This window comes from Heterocephalus glaber, unplaced genomic scaffold (genome assembly GCF_053883595.1).
Source record: "Heterocephalus glaber isolate CG9 unplaced genomic scaffold, H.glaber_assembly_v1.0 deba00000546, whole genome shotgun sequence".
In the NCBI taxonomy this organism is placed as follows: Eukaryota; Metazoa; Chordata; class Mammalia; order Rodentia; family Bathyergidae; genus Heterocephalus; species Heterocephalus glaber.
In genome coordinates, this window is record NW_028258147.1 from 28,116,092 (window position 1) to 28,143,606 (window position 27,515).

The following is a 27,515-nucleotide window of genomic DNA, read 5'->3' on the forward strand; positions in this document are numbered from 1 at the left end:
AAACATGGGTGCACATATATCTCTGTGGTATGATTCTTTTAATTCTTTTGGGAAGATACCCAGCAGGGGAATAGCTGAGTCAAATGGGACCTCCAGAAACTAGTCCTTTGAGGTATCTCCACGCTGATTTCCATAGTGGTCGCACCAGTCTGCACTCCTACCAACAATGGAGAAGGGTTCCTTTCTCTCCACACCCCCACCAGCATTTGTTATTGGTTGATTTCTTAATAGCAGCCATTCTTTCTGGGGTGAGATGGAATCTCAGTGTTGTTTTCATCTGCATCTCTCGAATGACCAGTGATGTTGAACATTTTTCCATATGTTTATTTGCTGCTTTTACTTCTTTGTCTGAGAAATGTCTGCTCATTTCAGATGCCCATTTTCGAACTGGGTCTTTGAATTTGGGGGGGTCTGATTTTTTTCAGTTCTTTATATATTCTAGATAGTAGTCCTTTGTCTGAGGTACAGCTGCTAAAATTTTTTTTACACATTGTAGGTTGTCTGTTAGCTCTGTTGGTGGTTTCTCTTTCAGTGCAGAAGGTTTTTAATAAGATGAAATCCCAGTTGTTGATTCTTTCTGCTAGTTCCCGTGCTATTGAGGTTTTGAAGAACATAATTTGCAAATACCCCAAAAGAGGGCTGGAGGTATAGCTCAGTGGTGGAGAGCTTAGGTGAGTCCCCAAGTTCAATCCCTAGCACAGAATTAGAGAAAGAGAGAAAGAGAGAGAAGGAAGGAAAGATGGAAAGATGGAAAGATTAGTAATCAATACAGAACAATAAGTATTAACTGAGATCCTCCTGGGAAAACCAGGATGTACAGTCACTGAGGTATAGGTTTGTCCACAACATCTCATGTAGATAAGACTGAGATAGGCATGGACAGGTATCTATTATAGGCAGGCGAATTCAATAAGATTATTCTTATTAAAGATAATAAATTTTATAATTGGCTCAAAGAAGAGAACACTCCATCAAGGGGAGGAATGCAGGACATGGTTCTAAATTTTAGGAGTCTTGCATGGTGTTAGGCTGCTAGGTTCTTGACCTTCTCATATTTCTGTTCATCCAAAGGTAGAGATATACTGCTTCTCACCACTGAAAATGCTGCTATGCTTCTTCCTTAAAAACTCTCCAAGTGCAAATCTAGATAACAGTCTTTGAAGCTCTTGCAGAAGTACCACCCAGAGTATATCACTTATCACATGCAACCCATTTTTCAAGTGTGAATTGATGATTAGAGTACTTTGAGTGTTAAACATCTCCGTGGGCATAGACTAAAGCTAATTTAAACACATACATATCATACTATCAATGCTGAAGCACTTAAAGTTTCAGACAGTATAAAATACTCAATAACTGCGTTCCTAAGCAACCTTCAAATTATATCCATTCCATTAAAGAACAATCATTTCAAAGTGAAAATAGAAGTTAGAGGCTAGTGAGATTTAGATTAGTAATAACAGGAATCTTCTTGCAGAAATTCCTATATAAGGTATTTTTTTTCCTTGTCTTTGAGGTGTAATTTTCTTTTTCCCCATCTTTGAGATATAATTGACAAATACTGTATACATTTAAGATGTCCATGTTTTGCTCTATAAATACATCATTACATGATTTCTCTAACCAAGCTAACTAACCTGTTCATTATCTCGCAGAGTTATATTTTTGTTTTTGGTACAAAATTTTAAGTTTTCTTCGCAAATTTCAAGTGTATAATATATTAACTCTGTTCACCATACTATACATTAGGCATCCAACTTTTAGACAATTCTAACTGAAAGTTTGTTCCCTTTGGCCAACAGCCTCTCAATCCTCCACCACTGTACAACTGCTGCTCTACTATTTCTATAAGTTCAACATTTTCAGACACCATTTCTTAGGTTTTGATTTAAGCATGATCTACATTATTTTTCTTTTCTTTTTTTTTTTCAGTACCGGGGATTGAATTCTGGACCTTGTGCTTGCAAGGTAGGCAGGGGAACCACTGAACTAAATCCCCGGACACATTATTTTTCTAGTGTGGCTGAATGTACGTCATATAATGTCCTTTAGGCTAATCTATATAATTAGCAATAGCAAGATTTCCTTCTTTATATTGGCAAAATATTCCTCTGTGTCTGTGTATCACATTTTCTAGATGCCCTCATCAACCAGCGGCTCCTTAGGTTATTTCCTATCTTGGCTATAGTGAATAATGCTATAATGGACATAGGATACAGATATCTCTTTGTGAATTGATTCCATTCCCTTTGGATATATAGCCAGAAGTAGGATTTTTAGATCACACAGTGGCTTGTTAGTTTTGCAGGGAGGGAAGAACATCATACTATTTTCTATAATGGCTGATCTAATTCAAAATCCCAAGAATTCTGTAGAAGGTTCCCTCTTCTCTATATACTTTCCAGCATTTATTTCTTGATTTATTTTTTTGAATAATAGCCATCCTACCATGTGTGACATATCTTGTAGTTTTGATTTACATTTCTCTAATGATTCATGATATTGAACACTTTCATATGTCTGTTGGCCATTTGTATATTGTATTTGGAAAAATATCTACTCAGGTCTTTTACTCACTTTTAAAATCTGGTTGACTTTTTTTTTTTTTTTTGCTATTGAGTTGTATGAGTTCCTTATGGTTTTTGCATATTAGTCTACTATCAAATATGTGCAGTAGTTTGCAAATATTTTCTCCCATTTTGTGTGTTGCTATTTCATTTTGTTGAGTGTTTCCTTTGTGGGGCAAAAATGTTTTGCTTTGATGTAGGGACACTTGTTTATTTTTGCTTTTGTTACCTGTACTTTTGTTGTGATATTCAAAAAATCATTGCCAAGTCTAATGTCAAAGAGCTTTTCTCCTATATTTACTTCTAGGAGTTTTTTTTATTTTATGAAAAAATAAAATAAAATTTAATAATCAAATAAGAGAATAACAAGTTACCCCATGAATTGTTATCTTCTAAATACAGAATACAAGACATAAACCAAAAAGATTCTTATAAAAAAGAAACAGATAATAATGCAAATATTTCTTTTCAATGAATTAAATATTTCAATAAACTAGTAGTATGAATGAAACCGATTAACATATGTACTGAATTTTTTTTTTAAAATGGAGGGAGTGAAGCGCACACAGGTAATGGGGAAAAAATAACCAAGACACATCGCGTACAGGAACAAGCACTCAATGATAAATATAAACATATTGTATATCTAAAATGTACCAATAAAAGAATTTAAGCAAAAAAAAATGGAATTTGTAGTTTGGGAAAGTATTATAACTTAGGTCTTATATTTAAGATTTTTAACACATATTGAGTTGATTTTTGGAAATGGTATAAGGATATAATTTCATTCTTTTGCATGTGGATACCCAACTTTCTTAATGTTTCCCAAAGAAATCATCCTTACTCCATTGTGTATTCTTGGTGTCTTTGTCAAAAGTTAATTGACTGTCTATATATGGTTTATTTCTGGGCTCTCTATCCTGTTCCATCGGTCTATGTTTCAGCTTTTATGCCAATATCACACTACTTTTATTGCTATAGTTTTATAATATTGTTTAAAATCCAGTAGTGCAATACCACCAGCTTTGTTTTTTCTTAAATTTGTTTTGGATATTTGGGGTCATTTGTATTTACATATGAATTTTTATGATTGCTTTTTCTATTTCTATGAAAATTGCAATTGGAATGTCAGTATGAGTTGCACTGATCTTTACAGTGTTTTGGGTTATACAGACAGTTTAACAATATCCTCCCAGTCCAGGAGCATGGTGCATCTTTTCATCTAACTGTGACACTTGCAATTTCTTTCAGCAATGTTTTATAGTTTTCAGTGTACAGATCTTTTACTTCCTTGGTTAAATTTATTCCTAGGTAGATTATTCTTTTTGCTACTATTATAAATGAAATTGGTTTTCTTGATTCTGTTTTTGAAAATCCATTGTAGGGTATAAAATACAACTTTTGTTCTTTGATTTTATGTTCTTCAGTTTTAATGAATTTATTAGTTCAAACAGCTTTTTGGTGAAATCTTCAGGGTATGTATGTATGTATGTATGTATTTGTTTTGCAGTACTGGAAAAGGAGCCCAAGCCTTTCACACTGAGCTATATCCCCATCCCTTTTTATTACTTACTTATTTAAATCTTTAGTCTCACTAATTTGCCCAGGCTGGACTCCAACTTAATGATTCTCTTACCTCAGATTCCCAAAATGCTACCTCGCTCAGCTGAAATCTTTTGAGTTTCTATATAGAAGATCATGCTATCTGCAAACACAATTTTATTTCTTCCTTTCTAATTTGTATGCTTTTTCTTTTTCTTGCCTAATGGTTCTAGCTGATTCTTCTAGTACTATGTTGAATAGAAGTGGTAAGAGTGGTAGTCCCCGTCTTGTTCCTGATCTTAGAGGAAAAGCCTTCAGCTTTCTCCCATTTGGTATGATAATAGCTATGGGTTTGTCATATATAGCTTTTATTATGTTGAGAGACATTGATTCTGTACCTAAAGTTTTGGTACTTTTTTTTAATTATGAAAGGATTTTGAAGGCATTCAAACACTTTTCCTGTATCTATTGAGATGATCATATGGTTTTGTCTTTCATTCTGTTACTGTGATGTATCACATTTGCAGATCTGCATATATTGAACCATCCTTGCAACCCTGGGAGAAATCCCACTTGATCATGCTACATAGGCTACATAATGAGATATTGTATCAGTAAAAACAAAATAAAACAAGCAAACAAAAAAAGGCAATAAGACCAGAGAGGCAAAGGTTTCCCACTAAGACCTCTCTAGTTCAAGATAGGTATTCTGATTTGTCTTGCATTTCACTTCTTCCCGTCACCTTTCTTCCCTTCCTTGTTCAATAACTTAAGAAATATATTCATCTGCAAGAGAGTTCAGGGTGGAAACACTTTTCTAAAGTCCTGTGAACTAAACTGAGGCCTAGTCTCTAGGGAACTTCTCTGTGTCAAAGAGAATCAGACTCTCTAAGAACTTTGATCTACTGCAGAGATCAGACAGATTCATAAAAGAGAGAAGAGAGTCATGCAAAGTGATATAACAAACAAATGCAAATTAAAACTGTACTAGTATGAAAATTCTAAGGAGAACTGGAACAGAGTTGTAATATAGAAAAGGATAGTAAAAGAAGGCTTGCTGGAAACAGAATCCCCAACATCCTGAGTACGGTGTCTCTTGGCAATCTGCACCTTAACCACTGCCAAAAAGGAGGAAAACCAACCAGAGACACCAGGGGAAAATCCAAGGTCTGTGACAAGCTGTCAGATAGTCATTAGCAACTCCCAGACCACAGCAGAGCTCAGATGGGAAGGTCTTGCCTGATTACACTTTTTCAGTAATGAAGCATTGAGCCAACTCTTAGAATAAAAAAGCAAACAAACAAAAAAAACAACTGTAACTCTCCTTGAAATTACCGTGTCATTTGTAACATGTTCATCTGTTTGTGGGGAAAGCAATACTGTGTTCATTTTCTTTCTTAAATTTTAACTATTAAAGTGAGGGTAATGATTTACTTTATCCACTGACATCTGATCTATGCCCTTTCTTCTGAACTGGGTAGCAAAGGCATTGGTAGTTCTGGTGTAATGAATAGTACCTAAGCTAATCAGGTACATTTCTGAATAAGAAACTAATGTAGTTCTGGAACAGGTAGTCTAAGTAGAGCTGATCGTTTTTTCCCTTCTGATAAATTTCTTTTACCCACATTGGGTGTATGATTTAAATGTATTTGCTTTTTATTCAAAGAGAGATACCACCTTTTTCTATTCATTGTCTGAATTTTAGAAAGCATATTGGTTTTGATAGATATTAATATTTACAAAGATATATCCAAATTTCTTAAAGGGAGTCACTTAGAAATGTATTCTGTCCACACTTATGTATTACCAACAGTAAATGCTAAGTTTAACTAAGGCTGAATCCATGAAAAGAGTCATCCAGGGATCAGGACAGCTGAGCTGCCATCTCCTGCTTAGATTCTCAGGACTGTAATTAATCCTCCATAACTCACCTTGGGTGTACAACACTAGGATTTGACTGAACAACAAAGAGTTAAGGACACTGTGGGGTGAATAGCAGTGTTGGAGGCATTAGTTCTATCCAGTTACTGACTTGGTTACACCCCAAATCCAAAAGCTTCAAGGAGACCAGAACCAGTTCTTATAAGACTGATTGTTGGAGTGATTATAATGCTGGACTCCAAATCTCAGAGGATTATAACATAATCTTTCTTCCCCAACAAGATTTAGGTTCCTAAAAACATCCAAGAGAGAATTATTTGACATTGAATAACTTAAAACCTGATACAGAATTAATGGAAGCACTTGGTAGACTTTCGTGTTGTATATAAACTTATGAAATATCTTATTTCTTTAGGTTTACTAGACTTGAACAACACAAACAGAACACCAAACAGAAATGATAAATTATTTTGCTTGTTTCACATGAATGATGATGGGTGCCTCAGTGAATTTCCATTTATCATTCCTCTTTAACTGGAAATTTAGCATCCCCTGCCTCACTATTTCAGCAAGAAGTGTAAGCATGAAGGCCACTCACAAGGCAGGAGGAAGGGGAACAGCACCACTCTTCCTTTCCCTGGCTTTGTCACTTTGTGGGGAGGACTGCAGCCTCTGGGGAGATTGCCTGCTTCTCACTGGTGTGGTATCACTCCCTTAGTGGAAAGGAAATCCAGGAAAGTGTTTTCAACTAATGACTTTTTGCCCTAAAAAAAGGAGAGAATTTTGTTAGTTCAGAGCAAGGAGGAAATAGAATCCAGAAGATAACTTACCATATTTACCTTACATACTTTTATGAATGTATCACTCTGTGGGCTGGTGACTTCGGTCTCCTACCTCCCAGGTCTTCCCCTGTTCATTACCTCTCTCTCCACGCATATACTCCCACTAGCTTTGGCTCTTCCACCCTAGGTGGCCTCCAATTGTCTTATTTTATCTTCCCAGTATAGTCAGCCCTTCATATCCATACATTATGCTTCTGTCAACTAACCTTAGAAAATATTCAGGGGAAAAATGCATTTTTATGGAATATATACAGACTTTTTTCCTTGTCATTATTCCTTAAATAATATAGGGAATAGATAATAATATAAATAATAACTATTTACACAGTATTCACACTGTCTTGGTAATATAAATAATCTAGAAATGACTTAAAGCACTATAAGATCTGAAAAAGGATAGTTCAAACACCGTGCTATTTTCCATAAAGGACTTGAGCATCTGGGGATTTGAGAACCCTTAGGTGGGGGAGGAGAGATCCCAAAATGAATCTGCAGATATAAAGGGACAACTGCTTTTCATTGCACAAATCTCAATTTCTTTCCTCTCAGCTCTCTGACAGGAGCTGTTTTTGATCCAAAATTCTTTTGTTCGCCAGAAATAAATTCATGTATATCCTAAGTCTCATTAGTCAAATATTTTTATATCTGTAAAGACTGGTTTCCATAAAGTTGGAGTGAGCTTGTAGGGAGCTCTCTCAAAGGGGGGTGGCACCCAGCTAGGTTTTTGGTTAAGGAGTGAGAGTATGAGCTCGGTAGACCTCAGGACACATTACTGGGCCAGAAAGGCAGAGTCACAGTCAAAAGTGGAATGTAAGGTTAGGGTGTCTGAGACTTTAGTTGGAAAAAAAAAAGGTGGAGGTTGAAAAAGGGTCATATAAAGGACTTGTCTATGCAGCATTAGTAAACACTACAATACTTCGTTGATTTATGGGTAAAACTGTAAAAGAAAGCAGACACATCCAAACCTGAATCTACTATGTGCACTTGTTGGGAGTGAGTGGGAAAGTGTGAGTGGCTGAGATGCTACAGTGCACAGCCAGGCTCCTCCAGCCACGTAGAGAATGAATGTATCAGAGCACCCAAGGAACTTGGGGAGGTTGAGGACTGTTGCAAGTGCTAGCCCAGCTTAGGCAGTTTAATGACTTAGCAAGACTCTGTCTCCAAAAAAAAAGTGTGTTTGTGTGTGTAACTCAATGTGAAGGCCTTGGGTTCAATCTGCAGTACCACAAAAAAACAAAACAGAAAAACAGTAAAGAGCTTCATAACCACATGCAGTACTTGGAGCGATCTGAGAGAATTTTAACTCCTCTGCTCCCTGGAAGGAAGCTCACACATCCCAGGGGCTCTGGAGACCTGGGGAGGTGACTAGTGAGACAGACTTTCTTCTTGGGAGAAGCAGACTTACCTGGCAGCAAAACTAACTCTGAATCCAGACAACATTTCTAATTTCCCAACTCTACTCAATGTACACTTTAATAAAAATGCTGCACGGGGCCGGGGATTTAGCTAAGTGGTTCTGCTGCCTGCCTTGCAAGTGTAAGGTCTTGTGTTCAATCTCCGGTACAAAAGAAAAATGCATGTGTAAGGATGGTACTCACTACCCTATCCTGTCCTTGGGAAGGCCTTGTAAATGGAGCTGGGACACCAATGAAATGTAAGAAGACTTAATGATCAAACAAGAGAGGTGTATTAAGGAACAGAGAAGCTGAGATGTTGGGTGTAGCTCCAACATTAAAAAGATAAGATTAATTGCCACTGAAAAAAGGAAAGAAACTACCAATGGCAGAAAGATATACAGAGTGTTGTGACTAGAAGATTGCTGGAGAGAAAGTGAGATAATACTGAGAAATACATTGGACACAGACATGCTGAGCCTGAGATCTAACAGCTCCCGAGAAGGCGGCCTATCTGAAATGATTTTATTGCTCTTACAGTTTAGACCAGTTACACGTTTGCTTTATATCATTAAAAATGATTATATAATTCCCTAGCTTTTCAAGTTGCTCCTTAACACACATTATATTCTATCAAATCCTACTTTAAAATGAAAGGCAAATGGACTACTTCATCAAGTTTCAGCTACTTTTAGATCAAGGAAGTAGGGTTTTGTGTTGAGTTGTTGCTATTGGGACTTAAGGACCAACTCTCTGGAATGCTGTACTGACTTAAATTTTGAACCTCGGTCCTTAATCTTATGGCGAATTGCATCTCTTTGTTCTCAAATTATATCCTTACTCCATTTCCTGTATTATGAACCTCTGAGAGGTGATCATACTTTTTGGATAATTATGACTGTAGAATAAAAATATAATGTTAGAACTTACTACAATTCTGAATTAATAATATTTTCAAAGTATAATAAAAATAATTGTCTATACCTTATATTCAAAGATATTAAAAGGAAATTTTACTTCATTATAACTATATTCATACTGACATCTACTTGTAATCTTTTCTGATGTGTGGTACAGGGGAATAAACTGAGGCCTCGTGCATTCTAGGCAAGTACTCTACCACTGAGCTATATCCCCAGCTCTTTATCAAAAATTTTAACAAGGGTATAATAAATAATGTGAAGTAGGAAGAAAAGGGGCAAAGGGGAAGGGGAAATGGGAGGGGTAGGGGAAAGGAAAGAAAGGAATGGAATTAATATGAGAAAAAGAAAAAATGGAAACAAAGTCTTTGTAGATAGGGAGGAATGGAGGGGTTGAAGGGAGGGCAGGAGAAGGGGGAAAAAATAAGAACCAAGAGAGATTATATAAAGGTGCAAATTTCCAATGATGAATGTCATTATATTATATACCTAAAATGTACCAATATAATTAATAAAAAATAACAGACAGAGGGAAAAAAATTTTGACAGGGACTCAACTAAATTTCCTAGGTTGGCCTCAAATTCGTGAGCCTCCTGCCCTGAGCCTCTGGATTAGCTAGGTTATGGTTATGTATTGTCATGCCTGGGACTAGAATTTATTTTGATGTGTAAGGGTTAGCAAAATCTAAAATTGTATAATAATCACTGCGATCTTTGCTATTTATGAGATGTGCACGTCAAGTTCACCAGAAATTCCCAAGAACTCTTTGCTAAAATGTGCTCGTTTAGTTGTTATTCAATAAAATTCTTTTTTATATATAGAACTATCATTGATGGAATTGATTTTTGTTTCTTAAATGGTTCTCTTTGGTATTTTGTTGATGGTGTTGTTTCCTCCATGAAATTTCTAGTAGAAAAATATCCATGGTGAGTCCCTCAATTGTTGCAAATATGTTGTCACATTGGCTGTGATGGTCATTTCTTCATATTCTAGAACTACTTCTCTAAGGAAAGCAAAATATTTCAGTGTGCTTTATCCCAAGTAAATTTTCCTTATAAAATCAAGTACGATCTCTCTGGTCACATGACGTCCTTAAATTAATACTTCTGTGAATTGTGTTCATTTTCACATTTGAACACAACTATTTTAGATGCTAGGTGAAAAGGAAACTTTGTATTTCTTAGCTCCAGTATTACTAAGTTGTTAGTGAGTAGACTTGTATTTCTCACGACTTTCAAAAATAAATGTTAACAAAGTTGCAAATTTTACTTAATGGTACAATCAAGGTACACTGTTTTAATTTTTATCTGTAAATACTGCAGGTTCCCCCTGTCCACTAATAGCAAGAGGAAAAAAAATCAATCTGGGCAAAATCTTAGCTTAAACTAATAAAGGAAATAATTCCTTCAGACAATGTTCAGCATCTGGGAAGAAGACAAAATAAGTGAATTAACAAACAGCTTATCATATTTTTTCAGTCTCCCTTGATTCCACTCCAAGATGACTGTGGAGGAGAGGGTCATAGTTTCCATGACTGCTGGGGTTAAGATAAAAGTCTTGGGCACAGTGGTTTTGGGGGTGGCAGACCTACCCGCACCCCCCCCCCCCAGTTGCTACTTGCCCAAATGGTTCTTGTGGCTCAGTTGTGTGGCTACTGTTCAATGTAGAGTGCCCACCACATCCCTATATGTATTATCTGGATGCTCCCTTCCATTCTCCACATGTTTTCACTGTCTTCATATTTCTTTGACTTATTCTGTTCTTATGTTTAGGAATCATTAAAAGGACTTCCTGAATGCTATTCTTGGTTCTTCATTGGTTAGAGCATAGCTTATTTTGAGCAAATCTATGGCCATTCTATTATTCGATCTATTGTTGACTGATTCAGGCCCAATATGGTTCTTCAAGGGGTATAGACACTTGATCCCTAGGCTTGGTGATGTTCTCTGTAACCTTCTCTCCTGGGCACCCCACTACTACTACAGCAACCCCTTCTGGGATTGTTTTGTACCACAGACTTAGTAGCTGTAGGATACTAATGCATCACACACGAGCTGAGGCCACTTGGAGAACCATAGCCTCCTCCTGGTATGTACTGCCAAGTAATGTGGACTCTCTAGGTTAGGGCAGAGCAGCCTATGAGGTGGTCCCTCCCCTGTCCACAAGTGCAGGGCTGGTGTAAGAGTCTCTACACCATTCTGCATTTGAAATTAAGCAGTAGAGTGGGAAAAAGCCTAATGAGTGGTTCTTGGAATATCTATCATCTCTAAACAGTATTTGGTTTTCCTAATCTTCCTTCCCATGCTGCTTCCTTCTTCCTGACATACCTGGGAGAAAAACAGAGGAGTGTCTTTTGTTTTGTGATGTATCTTCTAATGTGAAACAGCAGGTCTTGGAGCTTTGGTTTAATAGGTAGCAAAGTTTCCTCTCTAGACCACAGGAAAACTTCATACAGTGGATCCTTCAGGGTGGGGCTATGATATGTTAAAAAAGAGATTAAAAATATTTGGGAAACCCTCTTTCAATGGAATGGCCTGACTTGGAAGTATTTTTATATTTTCTGCATAATCTTATTTCTTATGTTGGTACCTGGATTATATCAAATAACAGGTTTTGTATTCTTTCCTACTGTAAATTCCAGTCTATACAATGTATACCTTCACCTTCCATGGAGGTCACCCAGGCCAACTGGAAAAAGGCTACCTTCTCAGACAGGCAAAAGAGAAGAGCCCTTTACTAGTATTCATTACTGTTACAGTATATGTTGCTATGGCAAGCCAGATCGTGTCTATGTGGAAATACATGATGGGCCAGCTACCATGTCCTTTACAAGAATTGTGGAAGAGAAGTTTTTGGTGGAGCTTCATTACTATATAAAGACAGGACATTCTTCATTTTTGCAGACAAGCTTCTTTCACCAAGTACATTATATTGTATTATACAAACAATTATTCATTTGTAGTATAGGCAGTAAAACATGACATTACCCAAGAGCAGGGGGTATCAGCAGTGCAAATTGATCCACACAAACCACATGTTAGCTTATGTTTCAAAAAAGAAATCTTGGCTGAGACTGAACACCATCAATTCCTTTAGTAGTTAAGCAGTTCATAAAAGAACTTATCTGCGTTCTCTCCCTTAGCTACTGCAAAAATAACATCAGCTGACTACAGCCATTAATGTCCTATGGCTCATCAAGCTGAATATCTACTTCAGGAGGGTTAGGTTTTACATTCTCTACAAGTTGCTTCTAGACATCCTGACTTTTCATATAAATTTTAAAACAGATATCATTAGATAAAGGAACATGCCAAAGCTCTTTGGTTCATCTCCTTTCAAAACAATTTTAAAAGCATCTCCAATGCTCAAAAACTTACCCATCCAATGCAGCTTCTTTTCCCTGCCATATGAATTTGTCACTTGATGGGATATTTGTATCCAGAGCTTCTCAAATTCCACAAACTCAAATGTCCTTAAGGTTTTGCTATGATCAAGTCACTTTCTGGTACATGTGTGATAACAAGTACATCTTCTCATGTTAAGAAAGATTAGTATCAAAGTTTCACTGTGTGAAATAAGAGTGTATGGCTTTTATTTCAGTTGCTCAGTTCTGTGTCTGATTCATAAGTGAAGTTGAATGTAATTTCTCATTCCAGTTCTACTTGTGTCTTTATGACATAACAGAAAATATCAAAAGTGTGGGATTTTGCTATGGGATAAGCTAACCAACATATTAACATTTAAAGACTAATTACATATGCAACCCTGTCTAGGCTCCTGATGTGTACACACATCAGGAAATATACCATAACTTGGCAAGACAGATGAAACCACAAAGGACAGCTCTTTGTGGTGGGTATCATTGGTATTTATTTTGGTATGAAGTTTTAATTAATTGAAGAGTTGTACTTGACTCAGTTGTGTATTGTTGTGAATTGGCACTAGCAATTTGTGAGACACATGAGTCACACCATGGACACTAAATCTGTGTTTTTGATGGTGAAATAAGGAATATCTCCCTCTTCCAGGAAGGAAAAAACTCCAATAACCTCTGTTGTAGAAGATTGAAGGGTACCACTCAACATTTGGGTGCAGTATAAATTTATGTCCATCATTCCAGGTGATATGTGGAAATATCTCATAAACCCAGGAGGACCTAGATAACTTTGAACTTTTATCTCCAAGTATTTCTTCACCTCTGTTTATAGTTGAGGCTGGTAGCAAAACTCAGCTCAGGCCTCCATCCTTTATGCCCCAAAATAAGTGCTCACTTAACTGAACCAACATTTGGTAGTTCAGTGAATACTGATATTACTCTAAATCTGCTCCTGGAGGAAATGTCTCCTTACATATGGAATCTCAAAGAAAACTAAATATCTCAAACAATGTCAAAAAAGAGAAATGATACTGGAGGACACACAATTTCTAAATTCAAAACATACTATAATGCTACAGTAATCAAATTGATGTGATACAAGATATAAATATGGACATACAGATTAAATAGACAACAGAACACAGAAATAAGCTCTTACATTTGTGGTTAAATAATTTTTTACAAAAGTTCCATAGGAATTCAGTGAAGAAGGGATAATTTTTTCAACAATTGAAAAACTGTTTTCCACATGCAAAAGACTGAAGTTCAACCTTTACTTAGCACTACATGCAAAAATGAACCCAAATTCAAAGACTTAAAAACAAGCCACATTTCTTTGAAGAAAACAAAAAGCAAAAGCTTTATATTGAACTTGATAATGATTTCTTCAATTTGATACCAAAGCAAGGCAACCACATGAAATTTCTTTTTTTCCCTCCCATTTCCCTGCCCTTCCTTCAACTCCTCCAGCTCTCCCTATTTACATAGACTTTGTTTCCATTTTTTCCTTTTCTCATATTTTTTCCTTTCCCTTCTTTCCCTTACCCTACCCCTCCCACTTCCCCTTTCCCTTTGGACCTTTTCTTCCTATTTAATATTATCAATTATTTATTTTAATCCTTATTTACACTCTCAGTTTCTCATGCTAGAGAAACTATTTGGTATTACACATGTGTGCTCAATTTATTTCACTTAAGAGTATAGCCTCAATGTGCATGCATTTAGCTATAAATGTCTCTAGTTTCTTGATCTTTATGGCTGAGTAGTACTCCATTTTATTAAAAAAAAAACCCCATATCTTCTTTATCCAGTCTCCTGCTGATGGGCACTTGGGCTATTTCCAAGCTTTAGCTATTAAAAACTGTGCCACTGTAAACATGGGTGTGCATATATCACTGTAATATGATTAATTCTTTTGGGAAGACACCCAGCAGGGGAATAGCTGGGTCAAATGGGACCTCTAATCCTAGTTTTTTGAGGTATCTCCATATTGATTTCCACAATGGTTGCACCAGTCTGCACTCCCACCAACAATGGAGAAGGGTTCCTTTCTCCTCACACCCCCTCCAGCATTTGTTATTGGTTGATTTCTTAATAGCAGCCATTCTTTCTGGGGTGAGGTGGAATCTCGGTGTTATTTTCATCTGCATCTCTCAAATGACCAGTGATGTTGAACATTTTTTCATATGTTTATTTGCTGCTTTTACTTCTTTGTCTGAGAAATGTCTGTTCATTTCAGATGCCCATTTTTGAATTGGGTCTTTGAATTTGGGGGGTCTGATGTTTTTCAGTTCTTTATATATCCTAGATAGTAGTCCTTTGTCTAAGGTATAGCTGCTAAAAATTTTTTCCCGCATTGTAGGTTGTCTCTTAGCTCTGTTGGTGGTTTCTCTTGCAGTGCAGAAGCTTTTTAATAAGATGAGATCCCAGTTGTAGATACTTTATGCTACTTCCCATGCTTCTGAGGTTTTGTTCATAAAGTCTTTTCCTTTAAAGACTTTAAAGACTCCAATGTCTTTGAGTTGTACCTAACTTATCTTCCAGTAAGTTTACTGTTTCTGTTTTAATATTTAGATCTTAAATCCACTTCAATTTTACTTTAATGCATGGAGATAGATAATGGGTCTAGTTTTAATCTTTGGCAGGTGGAAATCCAGTTTTCCCAACACCATTTACTTAATAGGCTATCTTTCCTCCAGTGAGGATGGTTGGCTTCTTTGTCAAAAATGAGGTGACTGAGTATGTCTGGAGTTATTTCTGCATCTTCTAATCTATTCCACTGATCCTCAGGTCTGTTTCTGTGACAGTACCATGTTTTTATCACAGTGGCTTCATAGTATAGTTTCAAGTTGGGGGTTGTGATATCCCCTGCCACATCTCTGTTGCTTAGAATTTTTTTTGCTATTCTAGGTCTCTTCTGATTCCAAATGAATTTTTGGATTGTTTTCTCTAGCTCTGTGAAATATACTGTTGGGATTTCAATCAGGAATGCACTGAATCTGCATAGAAGTTTTGGAAATATGGCCATTTTCACTATATTGGTTCTTCCTACCCAGGAACAAGGGATGTCTTTCCATTTTTTTATATCCTCTTCAATCTCTTTTTTTCAAAGTGCTGTAGTTTTCAATGTAGAGGTCTTTTGCTTCCTTCGTTAGATTGATTCCTAGATATTTCATTTTTTGGGATGCTATTGTTCCCTAATTTTTCTCTCAATTGTTTGTGTACAAGAAGGCTATTGATTTTTGAGTGTTGAATTTGTATCTATCTACTCTACTGAATCTGTCACTTAAGTCTAAAAGTCTTTTGGCAGAATTTTTTGTGTCTTCTATGTAGAGTATCATATTGTCAGCAAATAATGACAGTTTAACTTCTTATTTTCCTATCTTTATTGTTTTATTTTTTTCTCTTGTCTAATTAATGTGGCTAATGTTTCCAAAACTATGTTGAACAGGAGTGGTGATAGTGGACATCCTTTTGTTCCTGATTTTAGCATGAAGATTTTCAGTTTTTGACCATTTAATATGATGTTGGCTGTTGGTTTTTCATAGATGGCTTTCAGCAGGCTGAGATAAAGACCATCTATTCCAGTTATCTCTAGGTTTTTTTTTTATCATGAATTGGTGTTGGATTTTGTTGAATTCTTTTTCTGTATCTATTGAGATGATCATACGATTTTTGTCCTTGACTCTGTTAATAAAGTGTATTAATTTATTGATTTATATATGTTGAACCACCTCTGCATCCCTAGGATAAATTTGACTTGGTCAGGTTGTATGATCTTCTTGATGACATTCTGTATTCTGTTTGCCAATATCTTGTTGAGGATTTTTGCATCTGTGTTCATTAGGGAGATTGGCCTGTAGTTCTCTTTTTGGGTTGGGTCTTTCCCTGGTTTTGGAATCAAAGTAACACTTGCTTCCAGGAATGAATTTGGAAGTATTGCTTCCCTTTCAATTTCATTGAAAAGTTTAAAGAGTAGTGGCAATAGATCTTCCCTAAATGTCTTGTAGAATTCAGCAGTGAACCCATCAGGACCTGGGCTTTTCTTTGTTGGTAAATTTTTAATTACATTTTCTATTTCACTGATTTTAATTGGGTTGTTTGACTTTTTATATCTTCTTCATTCAACTTTGGTAGTTCATATGTATCTAGGAATCTGTCCATTTCTTCTGTGTTTTCCTTTTTTTTAGAATACAGGTTCTTAAAGTAGGTATTGATGATCCTATGGATTTCTGCTGGATCTGTTGTGGCTTCACATTTTTCGTTCTTAATTGCATGGATTTGAGCCTTTTCTTTCCTTTTATTGATAACGTTGGCTAAGGATTATCAATTTTATTTATTCTTTCAAAAACTAACTTTTTGATTCATTGATTTTTTTGTATCGGTCTTAGTCTCCATTGCATTGATTTCTGCTCTGATCTTTATTTGTTCCCTTTTATGGGCTTTGGGTTTGTCTTGCTCTTCTTTTTCTAGGAGCTTAAGGTTTAACATTAGGTTATTTATTTGAGCTTGCTCTGTTTTCCTAGTATGGGCATTCAATGCTATGAATTTCCCTCATAGAACTGCTTTCTTTGTGTCCCATAGATTCCTGTATGTTGTATTTCCATTATCGTTTAATTGTAGAAACTGTCTAATTTCTTCTTTAATTTCCTCTATGACCCATTGGTTGTTCAGAATTGTATTATTCAATTTCCATGTGTTTGTGGAATTCTTGCAGTTTCTTATGCTATTGATCTCCAGTTTAATTGCACAATGGTCTGATAATATACAGGGGATAAGTTCAATTCCTTAGCATTTACTTAAACATGTCCTATGAGCTAGCATGTGGTCTATTTTGGAGAATGGCCTGTGTGCAGCCAAAAAGAATGTATATTTTCATTTTGTGGGGTGGAACAGTCTGTAGACATCTATTAAGTCCATTTGTTCAAAAGCTTGGTTCACTTCTATTATTTCATTGTTGATTTTTTGTTGAGATGATCTGTCTATTTGTGACAGTGGGGTATTGAGGTCCCCTACTACAATGTATTAGTGCTTATTTGGTTTTTCATTTCTATTAATATTAATTTGTATACTTGGGGCCATTAGATTTGGTGCATATATATTTATGATTGTCATCTCTTCCTCTTGGATTATTCCCTTTACAAGGATGTAGTGGCCTTCTTTGTCTCTGTTAATTAATTTTGGTTTGAAATGTATTTTGTCTGCAAATAAGATGGCTACTCCCACTTTTTTCCAGGCTCCTGTTGCATGGAGAACAGTTTTCCATCCTTTTACTTTCAGTCTATGAATTTCTTTGTGAACTAAGTGGCTTTCTTCTATCAGCATTTTGTTGGATTTTGCTTCTTAATCCATTGTGCCAGTCTATTTCTTTTGATTGGAGAATTGAGGCTATTAACATTGATGGTTATAACTGATATGTATTGACTTATCGTTATCATGTTATTTTCCTGTTGTTGGGTCTTTTATTATTTTCCCCTTTCTCCCTTTAATTTCTTGCCTTGCCTGGTGGATTTGCTCTGTTAGGCCTTATGGAGTTGTGACCTTTGTTAGCTTTTTCCAGGATATTGTTTAGAATTGTTTGGAGTGCTGGCTTGGTATTCATGAAATTTCTTAGGTGTTCTTTGTCATGGAAGTATCTTATTTCCCTATCAATTTTGAAAGATAGTTTTGCAGGATACATCAGTCTAGGTTGGAGGTTGTTTTCTTTTGGGCTTGAAATACCTTACTCCAGGCTCTCCTTGACGTGAGGGTTTGTGTTGAAAAGTCTGCTGTGATTCTGATGGGCTTTCCTTTGTAGGTGATTTGTTTCTTTTCTCTAACTGCTTGTAGACTTTTGTTCTTCTGTTGGGTTTCTGGGGTCTTGATTATTATATGTCTAGGTGTAGTTTTTTTTGATCATGGCTAGTTGGCATCCTATATGCCTCACTTATCTGTACATCAAATTCTTTTGTTGTGTTTGGGAAGTTTTCTGTCATTAATTCTGTGAACAATTCTTTTATGTCATTTGTACTTTCTCCTGCTTTTTCATGAATGCCTATCAGTCATATCATTCTTCTTTGTGTCATCTAGGAGCTATTGGATTGATTTCTCATGGTCCCTTACTATTTTTAAGAGATCTCTCTTTTCATGGTCACTGACTGACATCCTGTCTTCTATATCTGATATTCTGTCTTCAGAATGGCTCAGTCTGCTGTATATGCTTTCAATAGAGTTTTTAATCTTCTAGATATCTGTTTGAATCTGTTTCATGGATTCTATTTCTTTCCTATGTTGGGCATTTAGGGTTTCCATTTCTTTCTTATGCTGGGCATTCATGGCTTCCATCATGGTACTGAATTCATCTTTTTTTTCTTATCTGTTTCTGTTTTAGAGTCTCTAATCATGTCTTTCATTCTCACCATCTCTGTGGTTATCTAGGAAATTATTTCTGTTTTGAATTTTTCTAGAGTCTCATTCATGTTTTGTTCCTTCCTATGCTAACAGTTCAGGGTGCCCAGGATCAGACGTTTCCACCTTGTTTCCCCCAGAATTTGCCTTTGGTGAGCTGAAATCTGGGTTTGTGACTTTCTTAAGTGTCTTCTCATTTGTATTTTTGTTGTTGGTACTGTTTTTGATTAAAATCCTGAAGAAATACTTTATTGCTAAAATATACTAATGGTCAACTGAGCATTAAGCAATTCACAGTCTTTTTGCTGGTGGAAATTGTCTCCATGTGATGGCTACTCACTGAAGATGGTGGCCATTGCTGAAGGTTGGGGCAGCTGGACAGTTTCTTAAAATATGTCAATAGTAAAGATTATAGCATCAATGGACTCTTCCTTTCATGAAAGACTCTCTGGGGCATGCAAATTGCTAGATAGTAATTTACCTAACATAGTAGCTCCTTCAAAATTAAAGTTAATCTTCTCACATTCTTTCACTGTTTAATCAATTAAGTTTACATAATATTCAAATCCATTGTTGGTCTTTTACAGGATATTTCCAAGAGTGATTCTATCTGAAGAAACTGCTCTATTTGTTTCTTCATAAGAGACAATTACTCATTCATTAAACTCATATCATGAAAGTGCAAAACTGAGTCACACCATCTGACTCCATTTCTAAGTCTAGTTTTCTTGCTATTTCTATCACACAGGCAGATACCACCTCCACTGAAGTCTTGAGCCCATCAAAATCATCCATGAGAATTGAAATCAGCTTCTTCCAAAGTGCTATTAATATTGATATTTTGATCTACTATGAATCACAAATATTCTTAATGGCATCTAGATTGGTGAATTCTTTCTGGAAGATTTTAAATTTTATTTGCCCAGATCCATCAGGGGAATTGGGATCTACAGCAGATGTATTCATATAAAATGTATTTCTTAAGCTAAGCCTGGAAAATTGAGATTACTTCTTGATCCATAGGCTGCAAAATGGATGCTGTGTTATCAGACATGAAAACAAAATTAATCTTATACATTTCCATCAGAGTTCTTGGGCCACGGGATGTATTTTCAATGAGTAGTAAAAGTTTTAACGGATTTTTTTTTTTCTGAACAGTAGTTCTCAATGGTGCACTTAAAATATTCAGTAAACCATTTTGTAAACAGATATGCTATTTTTTTAGGCTTTCTTGACCCATTTGTAAGACACAGGAAGTATAGATTGTTTAGAGCCCTAGGATTTTTAGAATGAAATGGCCATTGGCTTTAAGTTCACCAGCTATGTTAGACTTCTTTTAAATTTTATTTATTGATTTTTTTTGGTACTGGGAATCGAACTCAGGTCCTTGCTCTTGCGCAGCAGGTGGCGAAACCACTGAGCTAAATCACCGGCCCTATGTTAGACTCTTAACAAGAAAGCCTTTTGATCACATACAAAGGAAAGCCCATCAGAATCACAGCAGACTTCTCAACACAAACCATCAAGGCAAGAAGAGTTTGGAGTGACATATTCCAAGCTCTAAAAGAAAACTGCCTCCAAGCCAGATTGATGTACCCTGCAAAACTATCTTTCAAAAGTGATGGAGAAATAAGATACTTTCATGACAAAGAGCACCTTAGAAACTTCATGAATACCAAAGCAGCACTCCAAAGAATTTTACACAATATCCTAGGAATAGACATTGAGGATCACAACCCCAGGAAGCAAAGCAGAATGAACCCATCTGGTATGACAAGAAATTAAATGTAAAGGGGGAGAACCCAACAAAAAGAAAAAGTCATGGCTCTGACAAGTCAATACGTTTCAGTTATAATCATCAACGTTAATGATCTCAATTCACCAATCAAAAGAAATAGACTGGCAGAATGGGTCAAGAAGCAAAATCCAACAATATGCTGCATACAAGAAACACACTTAATTCAAAAGGAAACTCATAGACTGAAAGTTAAAGGGTAGAAAACAATACTCCATGTGACAGGAACCTGAAAAAAAGCAGGAGTAGCTATCCTCTTGGCAGATAAAGTAGATTTCAAACCAACACTGATTAAGGGAGACAAGGAAGGACACTACATCCTTGTAAAGGGAACAATACAAGAGGAAGAGATGACAATCATAAATATCTATGCACCAAACACTAGTGCACCCAACTATATAAAACAAATACTAACGGACATGAAAAGTCATATATTCACTAATACAATTGTAGTGGGGGACCTCAACACCCCACTGTCACAAATAGATAGATCAACTAGACAAAAAATAAGTAATGAAATACTAGAACTCAAACTCTTGAACAAATGAACTTAACAGATGTTTCCAGAGTCTTCCATCACACAAAATCAGAATACATATTCTTCTCAGCTGCACATGGGTCATTCTCCAAAATAGACCACATGCTCACACATAGAACATGCTTGTTTAAGTAAGTGCAAAGGAATTGAAGTTATCCCCTGTATATTATCAGACCATAGTGCCATGAAATTGGAGATCCATAGCAAAAGAAACTGGAAAAGTTTCATAAACACGTGGAAATTGAACAACACACTTCTGAATAACCAATGGGTCACAGAGGAAATTAAAGAAGAAATCAGACAGTTCCTTCAATTAAATGACAATGACAATACAACATATAGGAATCTATAGGACACAATGAAAGCAGTCTTACGAGGGAAATTCATAGCAGTGAATACGCATATTAGGAAAACAAAATGAGCCCAATTAAACAACCTGATGCTGAACCTCAAGCTTCTAGAAAAAGAAGAACAGGACAATCCCAAAGCTCATACAAGGGAGTAAATTATAAATATCAGAGGAGAAATCAATGTAATGCAGACTAAGAGAAAGATACAAAAAAACAATGAAGCCAAGAGTTGGTTCTTCGAAAGAACTTCAAAAATTGACAAAGCTTTAGCCAACCTTGTCAGAAAAAGGAAAGAAAAGGCCCAAATCCATGCAATTAGGAGTGAAAAGGATGAAATTACAACAGATCCAGCAGAAATCCAGAGGATCATCAATACCTACTTCCAGAACCTATACGCCAATAAGATGGACAACACAGAAGAAATGGACAGATTCCTAGATAAGTATGAACTGCCAAAGTTGAATGAAGAAGACCTAAAAATTCTGAACAATCCAATATCAAACAATGAAATTGAAAATGTAATTAAAAACTTATCAACTAAGAAAAGCCTGGGCCCTGATGACTTCACTGCTGAATTCTACAAGACATTTAGAGAGGAACTGCTGCCACTACTGTTTAAACTCTTCAATGAAATTGAAAGGGAAGCAATACTCCCAAATTCATTCCTGGAAGCAAGCATCATCTTGATCCCCAAAGCAGAGATAGACCCAACTGAAAAAGAGAACTATAGGCCAATCTCACTAATGAACATAGATGCAAAAAATCCTTAATAAGATAATGGCAAACAGAATGCAGAAGATCATCAAGAAGATCATACACCCTGATCAAGTGGGATTCATCCCAGGGATGCAGGGATGGTTCAATATATGAAAATCAATGTAATACACTATATCAATAGAGCCAAGGACAAAAACCATATGATTATCTCCATAGACACAGAAAAAGCATTTGACAAAATCCAACATGCATTTATGATAAAAACCCTACAAAAATTGGAATAGATGGTCTCTATCTCAAACTGATAGAAGCCATCTATGAAGAACCAACAGCCAATATCATACTAAATGGTCAAAAACTGAAATCCTTCACACTAAAATCAGGAACAAGACAAAGATGTCCACTATCACCACTTTTGTTCAATATAGTTCTGGAAACATTAGCCACGGCAATTAGACAATAGAAAGAAATAAAAGGAATAAAGATAGGTAATGAAGAAGTCAAATTGTCATTATTTGCAGATGACATGATACTCTATATAGAAGACCCCAAGAACTCCACCAAAAGTCTTCTAGACTTAATAACCAAATTCAGTCAAGTAGCTAGTTACAAGGTCAACATACAAAAATCAATAGCTTTCCTCTACACCAATGACAGACTCACTGAGAGAGAAATAGGGCAAATAATTCCTTTCACAATAGCATCCCAAAAACTGAAATACCTAGGAATCATCCTAATGAAAGAAATCAAAGACCTCTTCTCTGAAAACTATGGCACTCTGAAAAGAGAGATTGAAGATGATATCAGAAAATGGACAGACATCCCCTGCTCCTGGGTAGGAAGGATTAATAGAGTGAAAATGGCCATACTTCCAAAACTGCTATGTAGATTTAATGCAGTTCCAATTGAGATCCCAGCAGCATACTTCATAGACCTTGAGAAAACAATCCAAAAATTCATTTGGAACAAGAAGAGACCCAGAATAGCAAAAGCAATTCTAGGTAACAGAGACATGGCAGCAGGTATCACAATCCCCAACCTTCAACTATACTACAAAGCTACTATGATGAAAACAGCATGGTACTGGCAAAGAAACAGACTTGAGGACCAGTGGAACAGATTAGAAGATGCAGAAACGACTCCAGACACACTCAGCCACCTCATCTTTGACAAAGGAGCCAAACACCCTCACTGGTGGAAAGAAAGCCTGTTTAATAAATGGTGCTGGAAAAATTGGGTTTCAACTTGCCAAAGTTTAAAACTAGAGCTATATCTCTCGCTATGCACTAAACTAAAATCGAAATGGATTAAAGATCTAAATATTAAAATAGAAACACTGAACTGGCTGGAACAGAGGTTAGGTAGAACTCTTGAAGACATTGGTGTAGGAAAAGATTTTATGAACAAAACCTCAGTTGCCCTTGAATGAGCACAAACAATCAACATGTGGCATTTCTTCTTACTAGAAAGCTCTGCACAGCAAGAGAAACCACCAACAGTATGAGGAGAAAACCCACAACGTGGGAAAAAATCTTCACCAGCTATGCCTCAGTCAAAAGTCTACTATCTAGAATCTATAAAGAACTTAAAATCATACCTCCCAAATTTAAAAACCCAATCCAAAAATGGGGATCTGGAATGAACAGACATTTCTCATAGAAGTACAAATAGCAAATAAACGTTTGAAAACATGTTTAACATCACTGGTCATTCAAGAAATGCAAATGAAAACAGTGCTGAGATTTCACGTCACCCCAGAAAGCATGGCTACTATCATAAAACTAACCAATAACAAATGCTGGTGGGGCTGTGGGTAAAGAGGAACCCTGCTCCACTGCTGATGGGAGTGTAGACTGGTGCCACCACTGTGGAAATCAGTATGGAGATACCTCAAAGAACTAGGACTGGAAGTCCCATTTGACCCAGTTATTCTCCTGATGGGTATCTTCCCCCAGTGATATATGTGTACCCATGTTCATAGCAGCACAATTTTTAATAGCTAAAACTTGGAAGCAGCCCAATTCCCCATCAACTGGAGACTGGATAAAGAAAATGTGTTTTTTTTTTTATAAAACGAAGTACTACTCAGCCATAAAAAATGATAAATTAGAGACATTTATAGCTAAATGGATGCACATTGAAGCCATACTCCTAAGTGAAATAAATAGGACACACGTGTAAATACCGAATAGTTTCTCTGGTGTGAGAAACTGAAAGTGTAAATAAGGACTAAAAGATATAACAGGTAATGTGAAATACGAAGAAAAGGGGCAAAGTGGGGAGGGGAATTGGGAAGGGTGGGGGAAAAGAAAGAAGGGAATGGAATTAATATGAGAAAATGAAAACAAAGTCTGCAAATAGGGAGGGATGGAAGTGTCGAAGCGAGGGCAAGGGAATGGGGAAAAAGTTTCTGATCACAGATTGCTGTAGTAAATATAATACAAAAATTAAAAGACTGGTATTGCTAAAATAGGGCATGGAAACACAAAATAAGTACATACTATTGGGAAAATAGACTTGCTTGACCTAAGATTGTTACAAACTTTTAATTTGTAAAAAAAAATGCAATATCTGTAAAGCTCAACACAGAGAAGACCAGTAAAATTAGGTATGCTTATATGGGCATTTTAAGGTTGGTAAGTTGCTCCTCAGCAGTTAGGCTTTTAAAAAAATACATCTAGTACTTGAGTAGATACAATTTCATCTAGAAGGTGTTTGTGAGTAGAGTATTGTCAACACATAAATTTCTCTGGAAACATCAAGAACCATATGAAAAGTCCTAAACAGTCAACACAATGGACCTGAGAGGACAACTTCTTATTTGTTATCGTGGCAAGTTTTTCCTTACCATATTTTATTTGGTCTTTAAGAAGCATGTATGATTTAATATTTAAACAAAATTTTCTGACTTGCCCATCAAAAGCTAACATTTCAGCATTTCAGCAACATTTCATCATTTCAGCAACTCTCATTTGGAAAAGTACTAGTAACTGCTCAGTATTTATGAAACTGCTCAGGCCTTGGCCATCAGGGTCTCTAGCTAACCGTGTAAGCCTGTTCTGTGTATGCCTCAAGCCCTTCTGCCTGGCTGGCCAACAGGTTTTCCATGCTTGATGAGAGTTAAGATTTCAAGAACACAATAGAAAAGTGAAGCATAATTTTAATCTGAATAGGGATCAGATTTTATATTACCCCTTTGTTTATATGCCCTTTACTCCAAAAAGTTCTCCCTTAACTATCTTCACTGTTATACCTTGGCAGACACATACATCACTCATTTCACCATCACCACAACTCTAGGACTTTATTAATGTCTCTATTTTATAGGTGATAAAATTAGGTTTCAAGTATTCAAGAATTCTCTGCTCTAAGTCTCAGCTCAGATATCCCGTCTTCCTTGAACATTTCCTCATGGCTTGTCTTCCATATGTGCTGGTCAAAGATCTGTGAACTCATTTATTGAAGACTGATCAGATCCCCAATCACCTGACCAAGGGTACAGGTGGATGGATTAAAACAGATAAGATCTTAATGCATAAGTGGCGGGCCCAGGATGGTCAAAGCTCTTATCTGGCTAAGACACCATCTCTTGGAGCTTGCCACTGTTTATCGATCATGAAGCTTCCAGAAGGGGTAAGGGGCAATGCAGGGAACAGTGAGGTGGAGAGCACTGATGTGAGCAGGGTCCTAGCAACAACAAGGGAACAAGATATTCTAGTAGGAACAGATCATTGATTAATGGGAAATTCATTTCTTCCCATGGATTAATTTTGGCCTCTATAGGAGTTTTTTGTATGAGTCATGCTGCCCTTAGCTGCGCTATTGTCTTGCCATCCATGATGTTACAGTTTCACAGATCATTGAGACCTCTGCTATAGCCAGTGGTGCAGGGAGCTGTTCCTTTCCCACACACCAACTGCTGGCTCTTCAAGCAAGCCATAGTGGTCTAATAGGCAGACTCAGACCTTTAATACGAAAAGCTAATTTATGAATTTGTAGCTTTGTCAGAGTGGTCTCCATCACTCTTTCACTCAACAAATGCCTTAGTCTTAGACTTTCAGGTAGCTAGGACCTCACTCAAGTAAGTGAAGTTTCAATCTCAAATAGTGGGTACAATCCAAATTCAACCATTTTCCATGGTATTGCTCTTTTAGAAAGAAAAGGTCACTACTAACTAATAACAGGGCTTGGGTAGTTTGGGGCTGTCATCAGAAAATTTCTGAAAACTAAACACAGTAGTTGTCTGAAGACAGTTTTGCCTACATAATCACAGTTTTGAATCACTTTGTTACTCTTGGGGCCATTTGAAAGGAGCATGTTTTTTTGTAGGAAGCTGGCTGTTCTGATCACTTCAGGTAAGCATTCACTATATCTTAGGTTCAATCCCTTGTCCTGGATGTTGTGGGACATGCAAAGATAAGCCAAACTTAGGCTGGCTTTCCTAGAAGACAGGAACTATGTATTAAAAATACCAGGTTTGCACTAGATAATTGCAATACAGATGCCATGAGAGATGAAGAGTGGTAGGAGTTCCCTGGATACATTTAAGATGGAGAACATGGAGGGTGCATAGGCAGTGAAAATAGACCCCAAGGGGAGATGTGTTCTGGAGACACCACAGCAGCCATGAGGGAATAAGAAGCGGTCAGCATTGTTCCCTCATCCAGGAGCAAAGGAATCCCTAGATCCCCAAGACTCACTCTCCACCTGTACAGTGTGAAGAATACCAAACACTGGGGGTGGGGAAATACAGTGACAGGTTGTTGTTTTCCCACAGATTCCTCCAAAAGTGACTAGTCAATTACAATGTTTATAGGAAAAATATGTCAGTTTTAGTGTTGGGCTGAGAATTATTGAGATTCAAGAAAATAAGTGCTTGATTCATTAAAAGGAATTTCTTTTCATCTCAGGTGACCAATTAGCCTTTCTGATGATGGAGCAGTTATAGAAAATTGAATTCAGTGTCCTTTATTTTCTTGTTGTTTGTTTTTCAGTTTGTAAAAAGTTTGCCCTAAGGTAAGAAACATCTGTTTAGTGAGACTGGGAAAAACACTTTTATTTTTTTTACGTTTAATGAGCTCCTGATTCTTGTTGCAAAATAGTGAACTGGGATATGAAGAAGGTGAGGTAAAGAAAAAGGGTTAGAAAACTTGTGCTTTACTGTATTCTCGTGATGAATGTATATGATGTCTCTGTATACTGGTC

The 27,515-nt window shown here is 36.5% G+C and overlaps 1 protein-coding gene across 5 annotated transcripts in view; it reads right to left on the reverse strand.

Moving 5' to 3' along the window:
• Window positions 1-27,515, reverse strand: part of C1galt1 (core 1 synthase, glycoprotein-N-acetylgalactosamine 3-beta-galactosyltransferase 1) — a 109,883-nt gene that overhangs the window by 12,184 nt on the left and 70,184 nt on the right. For 3 of the 5 annotated variants that reach the window (XR_015448750.1, XR_015448748.1, XR_015448752.1), the window contains one exon: window positions 1-27,515. This exon is cut by the window's left edge and continues 12,184 nt beyond it; it is cut by the window's right edge. The gene's annotated coding sequence lies outside the window, so the exon portion shown is untranslated. The other 2 variants (XR_015448749.1, XR_015448751.1) reach the window with 2 other exon arrangements.